The sequence below is a fragment of the Lithobates pipiens genome, unplaced genomic scaffold (genome assembly GCF_037356315.1).
Source record: "Lithobates pipiens isolate NorthernLeopardFrog02 unplaced genomic scaffold, aLitPip1_a1.2 Scaffold_25, whole genome shotgun sequence".
In the NCBI taxonomy this organism is placed as follows: Eukaryota; Metazoa; Chordata; class Amphibia; order Anura; family Ranidae; genus Lithobates; species Lithobates pipiens.
Genome location: NW_027507787.1, coordinates 103,754,250 through 103,763,361, shown reverse-complemented (window position 1 = coordinate 103,763,361; position 9,112 = coordinate 103,754,250). Strand labels below are relative to the sequence as shown.

Sequence of the window (9,112 nt, the reverse complement as noted above, 5' to 3'; positions counted from 1 at the left end):
TTTCTTGGCGGTGGCTTTTGCCGTAGCTGATTTCACAGGATAACTTTCGGGCCAGCCTGAAAATAGGCAGATGCACACGAGACAAAATTCAAAGGGGCCGCTCTTAGGCATTTGTATGTAGTCAATCTGCAGTCTCTGAAAGGGATATTGGGCCCGGACCTGATGTTTACGTGGGGTTTTCACTCTCTGTCCTGGGTTATTAATCAGACAGATTTGGCATGCAGCACAGTAGTTCCTTGCAGTACTACTGAATCCAGGGGCTAGCCATCCTTGGCTTACAATCCTATACATAGAATTGGAGCTGACATGAGTGGGTAAGTGGACAGCCGCTGCCATTGCGGGGTATAGAGAAGCGGGTAGACATATTTTGTCTCCTTCTCTCCATACATGGTCAAGGCCTGGTGCAGCTCCCTCCTTAACCCAACGGTCCTTCTCAATAGCCCCTGCTTGTTCCTGTAGTTCCATTAGCTGCTGCCATGTGGTTTCGGGCATACTCACCTGTACCGTGGCTAAGGTCTCAGGGCTTACTTCCCCTAGAGCTGCCTTCTTTGCAGTTAAATCTGCAAATGCGTTTCCTTTTGCCTCAGTTGTTTTTGCGCTCGTGTGTGCCGCTATCTTCATGATGGCTACTCTTATAACCTTTTGAAGATTGTTCAGGACTCTTTTGATTCCTTCACCATGTTTAACAGGTGTGCCTGCTGCTGTAAGGTAACCTCTAGCTTTCCATATGTGGCCATAATCATGTGCCACACCGTAGGCGTATGCGGAATCAGTGTAAATGTTCCCTTCTTGTCCCTCCAAGTGTTCTAGGGCTTTCTCTAGAGCGGTTAGTTCCGCTTCTTGTGCCGACATGTGTGCTGGTAGTGACTTTGCCTCAATTACCTGTGTGTCCGTTACCACAGCATAACCTGTGTGATATTTACCTTTGTCATCGGCAAATCTACTACCATCTATGTACAGTGTGTGTTCTGCATTTGTAATGGGTATGTCTGTGACATGTGGGAACCCCGTGGTTTCTTGTTCCATAAGTTGAAAACAATCGTGTTCATCAGATGTTATGTCATGAAATGAAAGTGTGTCAGAATCCTGAGTATCTTGTGCTGTGTCTACACCATTATCATCATTACTCCCCCCTGTCAAATCTGTCTGTAATGGTAAAAGCTGTGCTAAGTTAAAAGAAGTGCATCGCTGAAAGGTAACATTGGGGGGTAGGAGCAAAGTGCATTGTAGACGCAGCTGCCTTGCCATTGATATGTATTTTGGTTGGACCTGTGACAAGATGGCGTGTATGTCATGTGTGGTATGTACCACTACAGGATTGTCTAAGACAATTTCTGAGGATTTGTCAATGATAATTGACACTGCTGCAACTGCTCGTACACAGGACGGTGATCCTCTAGAGACAGGATCGAGAGCCGCCGAGAAGTATGCTACCGGCCTTTGTTTGATGTGTTGTTGTGTCAACACCCCTGTTGCGTGTCCCGTGCTTTCAGCAATGTACAAATGAAATGTTTTGGTATAGTCAGGGATCCCGATCGCAGGTGCCGAAATTAGTAACCTTTTTAAGGTGCTAAAAGATTCATGACCTGCTTCTGTGAGTACATAGGGTACTATTTTCAAGCAATCATATAATGGCTGCATCAGAGAACTGGCATGTGGTATCCATTGTCTACAATATGATACCATTCCCAGAAACATACGAAGTTGCTTAAAGTTGCGTGGGATATTCATTTGTCTTATGGCCTGGACTCGGTCTTCAGTGAGGTGTCGAGTACCCTGGGATATACAGTGGCCCAAAAAGACAACCTTTTTCTGACATACCTGTAACTTAGTTCTATTCACCTTGCACCCTTTTTCAGCCAGGAATTGTAACAATGAGAGAGTGGCTTTTAAACAAGTATCGTTATCTGGACAACATAACAATAGGTCATCTACATATTGCAACAATACACAAGTGTCAGGCGGTAGCCATTCTCCCTATTTTTACCTTTTAAGGTTTAGTCAGTGGGGCATCAGTCAGGAGTCCGTCATAACCACTTATGGGTATGGTGTCACGGGACGTCATGTGTGGAGGGACTACTGAATCAGACAACAGACTGCGTGACGCTCCTGTGTCAACCAAACAAGGAATATGTTTACCTTCCACCTTCATCAACATGTGGAGCATTTTGTTCTCTGATTCAGCTAGGACTGGGGCAAGTCATGCGGTCGGATCGTCCCTATCATTGGTACGCCTCTGTCTGTAGTCCCTCGTGTCTCTGTCCGTGTTTCCTTCCTGTTCGTCTTTTATCCTTTTCCTACAGTCTCTTTTTATATGTCCCACCTTGTTGCAGTAATAACAGGTAAGAGGTTTACGGGAGGAATTCCCTCCTTCATTGACCCGGGCAACAGTGTTAACTCCCGGTGTCCTTCTGGGTTTAGTTTCTGCTAAATCAGCCTCTATGCCTTGTGCTTTCTGCAACAATGTTCCTCTGTCCCGTATGGCTCTCCATTCGGGAGTACATGCCTTCAGTTTGTCACCTATTTGGGGTACTAGTCCTTCCATAAACTGTCGATTGAAAGCCCTAATGGTGACGGGTAAGGCTAAATCTAGACCTTCGTCAGCCATCATGCTTTCCATGTTGAGGTAAAATTCTGTAACAGTCTGACCTGGGGCCTGTTTTATGGGCGCTGTCGAACCCCTTTCCTGCTGTTTCCCTTGGCAAAATTCTCGTAACTGAGCAATAAACAGGGGTCTAGAGTCTATATGACGAGGGTGTACTCCTGGCGGATCTGCCGCTGGATCCCCTTGTGGTCTATGTGGAGCAATTTCATTCATAAATTGATTAAACATCGTTAGTGTCATTTTATGTCTACATATATCTTCCCCATCTTGCCAAGTCGCTTCATGTGTGTCTAGTAATTGTGTCACGAATCTACAGAATGCGGCAGGTTTTGCTACGGGATCAGGAGCATTCTGTATTAATGCCATAAGAGTGTCAGCCGACCAAGGTGTCCATGTCCTCAGAACGACTTGTCGGGTCACTGTAGGTGGCTGTCCTGCTTGACCCGCATTTGGATTATTTACTTGTATTACCCTAGTCCGACTATGGACTGGAGCTACGGGCTCTGGTCTTTGAGCGCCGCAATGTACACATTCCTGTGCCCAGTCTGGGTTCTGGATACCGCATACTCGGCATACCCATCCTCTTCCTCTTAAGGAAGGATAAAGTTTTGGTCTTTCATTACCTGGTGTGGTAGTGTTATAAGGAGGTGGAGTATCTCCCGTATTTACCCTATCGCCGGGAGCAGAAGGAAGACTTTTGTGTCGGACCTTCATATCCCATCCACCCTTTTCCTGACAATACTCCCATCCCTCCTCTTCAGCCCTGTTGGAAACCTTAATTAAACATTGTATTTGTGATACCCATCTGTTCTGCAATATCTCTCCCTGTCTGTCTTTCTTTATTTCTTCCCAACCTTCTACACTTAATCCATTTTCTCCATCCATCCCCAATTTCTTGAGAATCCTATTTGTGCCCTGTGCCTTATCCTTCCCATACAACATTGTAATTATGTCTTTAACAGCATAACATTTCTGAGATTCCTCCTGGGGTTTACCATGTGTCTGGCCCATTTTGACAGTCCTGCCTAGGTGGCGTTTGGATCACTTACTAAGTGTCTCGTTGCCTTCTCCTCCTAGGGTGCCAAAATACTAAAAAAACCCTCTCCTATATGAGATTTCTGAAATCGAATTACCTTATATGCTAGCCAACTGACAAATATTATGACCAGACTGACGGCTACAACATATACAAGCATTCCCTTTTGGTGGCCAAACACATATGACTAGGTCTCCGGGCTTTGTGGAGACCTTATTTCCTTCCCATTACCATGGAATCTCTCAGCATTCGTTTCTTATTCCTGCTTTATCGAGGCAGTCAGGACTTATACTTTCAACCCGTTTTTAGGCTCATGAATCAAAAAGCGTATATCAAACTTAAGTGTCGGTCCCCCAAAGTACTCTTACGAGTTAAGGGCGCATTCCGTTACCCATTGGGATGATATATGTTTCAATTCACACCATACAAACAGGGCTTATCTCAGTCACAACAGACAGATGACAAGTAGACAGACAAGAAACAACGGTAACATAAGCCAAAATATTAAGTTCAAGACCCGCTTACTACAGAGGTTGGTGTTTACCTGAAGAACAATTCAGACAGATCAGGTGGGCACAAATCTAAGAAGCACAGAGTTTATAAGAAAATAAAGCTTTTCTTACCTGCGCAGGATTTGTCTGTGGTTCTTGATGTGCCCAGCCTCTTTGTTCCGTCCTTATGTTCGTTCGCCTCTTGTAGTGTCTTCAGCGAGTCCCTATTCGCGGCGCCAGAAATGTTAGGTGTGACCTCAACAAGTCACCTATTTGTCAGGTTATGTTACCGTTTCCCAATTGTTAGTTAGAGTTCTTATCCGAGCAAAGAGACACAGAGGTATTATTCAGTATTTCTGCTCAGAAGTCCGTCGTTAACTCTGACTGTCTCTGACTGACTGTGGCTCTGAGGCTTCTTTATTACATCTTTTATAGACAGAAAAGGGCAAACATCAGCAAATGTAAAAAAAACAACATTTTCAAAGAAAAGACAATTCTCCGGGTGTTATCAGCTGATAAGACAATCTTCTGGGCGTAGACTGCTTTTTAGGGCTGATGCGGCCTCTTCTTGATGAGTACGTGACAATAGATGACGAATCCTTATTTTACAGAGAAGGATAGAAAAATATATGTATTTAGTAAGACATAAGGTCAACCATTTTGTTTTGACACCCCTTAATCCTTACAATGGCGACCTATGTCTGCGAGATCTGGACAGTTGAGTTTCCATGAGATCTTCAGTGCTGCGGGTGTTGGGTGAAATGTGGACCCGAAAATCAGCATACCAATTAGGTACTTCAACCAGTGGCAGGTCCAGCGTTTTGCAGAAGGTTTCTAGATCTTCTGGCACTTTTAAGATGGCAGTGCGGCCCTGGTAAGAGGCTTGCAGAGCGAACAGAAACTTCCAGCGATAGCGGATGTCTCTCTGCCTCAGCACGTCAAGTAATGGGCGCAAGTCTCTTCGATATTTCAGCGTGATCGCTGAAAGATCCTGATATATCTGGATCGAATGGCCTTCAAATGTCAGGTTCGGATCGCTCCTAGTTTTTTTAAGAACCTATTCTTTGAGGGTATAGTCGTTAACATAACAGATGACATCCCGTGGGGGATCAGAATCTTTGCCCTTAGGCCTAAGGGCTCTATGTATCCGCTCCATAGCTATAGGTGTCCTCAGATTGTGTCTTCGTCCCCTATTGTCGATATTTTCGACATGGCGCTGGAGGTCTCTGAGCTGCCAGGTGTGTGTGTCGACTTTGCCTTGAGCCATCTGCAATTCATGCTGTTGTTGCGCCACCATTAGCTCCATGGAGTTTACTCTCCCTATGATTGCTTGTATCTCGTGGCGGAGGTCCGAGATGGCCGTGGTCAGAGTGCTCTTTATATCGGCCGCGACAGTCCTCAGGTCATGGATATTTAGTTGTTGGTGATGGGAAGATGGGATGTGGTTAGCGGTGGGAGAACAGGCTGCCATATCGGCCCCCTGGTTCCTGAAGAGATCCAGTATTGTCTGGGTATTACGGGATCCCAGGTCCCTTCGTGAGCGGGATCTAGATGCAGAGGGTCCGCGTGAGGAGGTCCCCATGATGTGACAGTGTTTTTCAGGTAAAATCCTCTGTGATCGATCTTTTTTAGGCTGAGGTAAGACGGAGCAAAAAGCTTAAGCAGCCATCCTCTCTCTCTAGGCAAGCCACGCCCTCCCGGCATTTTTATTTTTATATGTTGTTGACGTCGACGACCTGTTTTATTTTTCTGCTTGTTTGCCGAGGTGACCATCTTGGCGTTTGTCAAGAGGGTTGAGAGTGGCCAGCAAGATTGCCTACAGCCACATCACCCTGAATGCACCCGATCTTGTCTGATCTTGAATGCTAAGCAGGGCCAGGCTGGTTAGTACCTGGATGGGAGATCGACTGGGAATACCAGGTGCCGTAGGCTTTTTTTTTTATATTTTATTGATGTCGACGACCTGTTTTATTTTTCTGCTTGTTTGCCGAGGTGACCATATTGGCGTTTGTCAAGAGGGTTGAGAATGGCCAGCAAGATCGCCTACGGCCCCATCACCCGAAATATGTCTGATCTCGTCTGATCTCGGATGCTAAGCAGGGTTGTGCATGCTTAGTACCTGGATAGGAGACTGCCTGGGAATACCAGGTGCTGTAGTCTTTTTTAATATGTTGTTGACATCGACTACCTGTTTTATTTTTCTGCTTGTTTGCTAAGATGACCATCTTGGCGTTTGTCAAGAGGGCATGTTCGCCTATGGCCACATCACCCTGAATGCACCCGATCTCATCTGATCTCGGATGCTAAGCAGGGTCAGGCCTGGTTAGTACCTGGATGGGAGACCACCTGGGAAAACCATGTGCCGTAGGCTTTTTTTTAATATGTTGTTGGTGTCGACGACCTGTTTTGTTTTTCTGTTTATTTGCCGAGGTGACTATCTTGGCGTTTGTCAAGAGGGTTGAGAGTGGCCAGCAAGATTGCCTATGGCCACATCACCCTAAATGCGCCCGATCTCGTCTGATCTCGGATGCTATGCAGGGTTGGGCATGGTTAGTACCTGGATGGGACACCGCCTGGGAATACCAGGTGCCGTAGGCTTTTTTTTAATATGTTGGTGGCGTCGACGACCTTTTTTATTTTTCTACTTGTTTGCTGAGGTGACCATCTTGGCGTTTGTCAAAAGGGTTGAGAGTGGCCAGCAAGATGGCCTGTGGCCACATCACCCTGAATGCACCCAATCTCGTCTGATCTTGGATGCTAAGCAGGATCAGGCCTGGTTAGTACCTGGATGGGAGACTGCCTGGGAATGCCAGGTGCCGTAGGCTTTTTTTTTATTTGTGCTCAGAGACTCTTATAACAATGATGAAATGGGAATAACAGATACTGAAAGAAAGTGACCTGAAGTTGTGTCGTGGTCACCTCCGGAAACATCCTACAGGGCAGGGAGGAACCGAGGCCGTCTTATAACAGTGAGGCTCCTCCCACAAATGACGGCGGGCCTACGTTCCGCCTCCCCACTTGTCCTCAGAGACCTCTTATAACAATGATGAAATGGGAATGACAGCTACTGAAAGAAAGTGACCTGAAGGTGTGCCGTGGTCAGTATGCCTAAAAGGGGGCAAAAAGTACAACAGACAGGGAGATGAAAATACAAAGTTTATTCAACCTGAACCAATCAATCAGTCGAATGAAGAAACGCTTGGGACATCTCTGTTACCGGCTCCGGGATATACCTGGCATAGCATTAAGACCTCCACCTACCCAATCTCTTATTGATATGCACGGGGACCCCCTGAGGTGAAGCTGCAGAGGCTGCCCCGATCCTAAAGGAGTGACCCGAGTAGGACTTGGGGTTGAGCCCCAAACTCCCCAAAAGTGTGCGGCAGTATTTGATGAAAAGTGATGATGTGAGCGGGGCCCCGTTAAAGGGCAAAAGAGGACCATCCCTGGGTTGTGCTGCCAACTGGAGCAACAACAGATCAAAAACCATGACCGGGCACCAACTAGAATTGATTCTGAAAAACCTGATATCTGTGCCGGACCCAATCTGTTGCGTCTTACAAACCTCTAAATGTAATAAAAAATTATCAGGATACCTAACTAATTGATTAATGGACAACGTGCTAGACCCAGCCCCGGTACAAGCAAATTCCCCTGGCCTAAGAAAACCATAGAAGGCCAAATAAATTGCCGCCATCTGCACCAGACTAGGTAAAACCCCGAAAGGAGATCTAGATAACGTGACCGACAAGGCCCGGAAAATGTCCCCGTGATAGGAAGCCTATTGCTGGGGCTCGGCGAGCTACCCTTCTGAATACCCCTCAGAACTGCCTTGACCGCATTAGCCGCAAACACCAAGGGTCTACCGGGATATTGTAAAGAGAAAAAATAAGGCACGCCCGCCGAGTAACCCCTGATTGTGCCGTGAGATAACTCGAGCTAAGAATGACAGTAAGCTACAAACACTAAAATGTACCGCACGTCCAAACAATCTGACCTGGGGAACAGGGTACGAAACGTCTGAAAAGCTTTCCGAGCTGTGTGGTAAGCCCGCCTGGTGTTGATGGACAGAGACGTGTCGATCAACCCCAATGCGCCTGTCAAGTGCAACCCTAATCCATCTTCAGAAGTGAAAACTGCGGGGAGGGGGTCGCCGATACGTCTGCATCCGGAACCTGCCGGAAAAAAGATGAAAAATCAAACCGGGACAGAGCATCCGCTGCAGAATTTTGCACGCCACTAATAAACCTGCAGGGTATGTGAAACCTAAAATTAAGTGACAACCAAGTAAGCCTGCATAAAAAAAGACATGATGAGCAAGGAACTAGACCTGCCTTTATTGATGACCTCCTAAATTGCCTGATTGTCCGTGAAACACGTGACAGTATTGCCCGTCCATAAATGTCCCCAAACCTGGGCTGCCGCCACTATGGGGTAAATCTCAAATAATGCCGACGTCTGAAAGAACCTGGGAATCATGCCACATTCTTCTGGCTATGCCCCGCCAGCCAATGTGTATCGAAAATGGCTGCATAACCTTTAGAGGCGGCGGTATCGGTAACTACTTGCAAAGAAGACAACAACACTGCTGGGATAAACATGGAAATCCCGTTCCAGTGATGGAGGAACTCATCCCACATGTGCAAACCGGACAAAGCTGCAGAATCTAAAATGACCCTAGAATCCGAGTCCGGGGCCATTGGTAGCAAAGCCAGCAACTGGGAAATGAAGGACCTGCCCTGAGGAATGATCCTCATGGCAAAGTTCAACATGCCCAGTAACGACTGCAAATCCTTCCTAGTAGCGGCCTGGGAAATTAGAAACCCATGGATCCGCTCTCTGATCCTGACCAACTTATCCTCTGGCAGGCTGGTCCTGCATGGCCTGGGAGTCCAGAACGATACCCAGAAAGGTCAGAGTGGTAGCCGGGCCCTCCATTTTTTTGTCTGCCAATGGAACATTGAGAGCGGAAAAAACAGC

At 46.7% G+C, this 9,112-nt stretch overlaps 1 non-coding gene and 4 pseudogenes across 1 annotated transcript; all 5 read left to right on the top strand.

Moving 5' to 3' along the window:
- Positions 1-5,946: 5,946 nt before the first annotated feature.
- LOC143931908 (5S ribosomal RNA) lies at positions 5,947-6,064 on the top strand (annotated as a pseudogene).
- A 109-nt stretch (positions 6,065-6,173) lies between these two features.
- On the top strand, positions 6,174-6,292 carry LOC143932127 (5S ribosomal RNA; annotated as a pseudogene).
- A 92-nt stretch (positions 6,293-6,384) lies between these two features.
- LOC143932420 (5S ribosomal RNA) lies at positions 6,385-6,503 on the top strand. The gene has a single exon (XR_013262898.1). It is a non-coding gene; the product is annotated as a 5S ribosomal RNA (ribosomal RNA).
- Positions 6,504-6,611: 108 nt separating this feature from the next.
- On the top strand, positions 6,612-6,730 carry LOC143931498 (5S ribosomal RNA; annotated as a pseudogene).
- Positions 6,731-6,838: 108 nt separating this feature from the next.
- Positions 6,839-6,957, top strand: LOC143931558 (5S ribosomal RNA; annotated as a pseudogene).
- Positions 6,958-9,112: the final 2,155 nt, after the last annotated feature.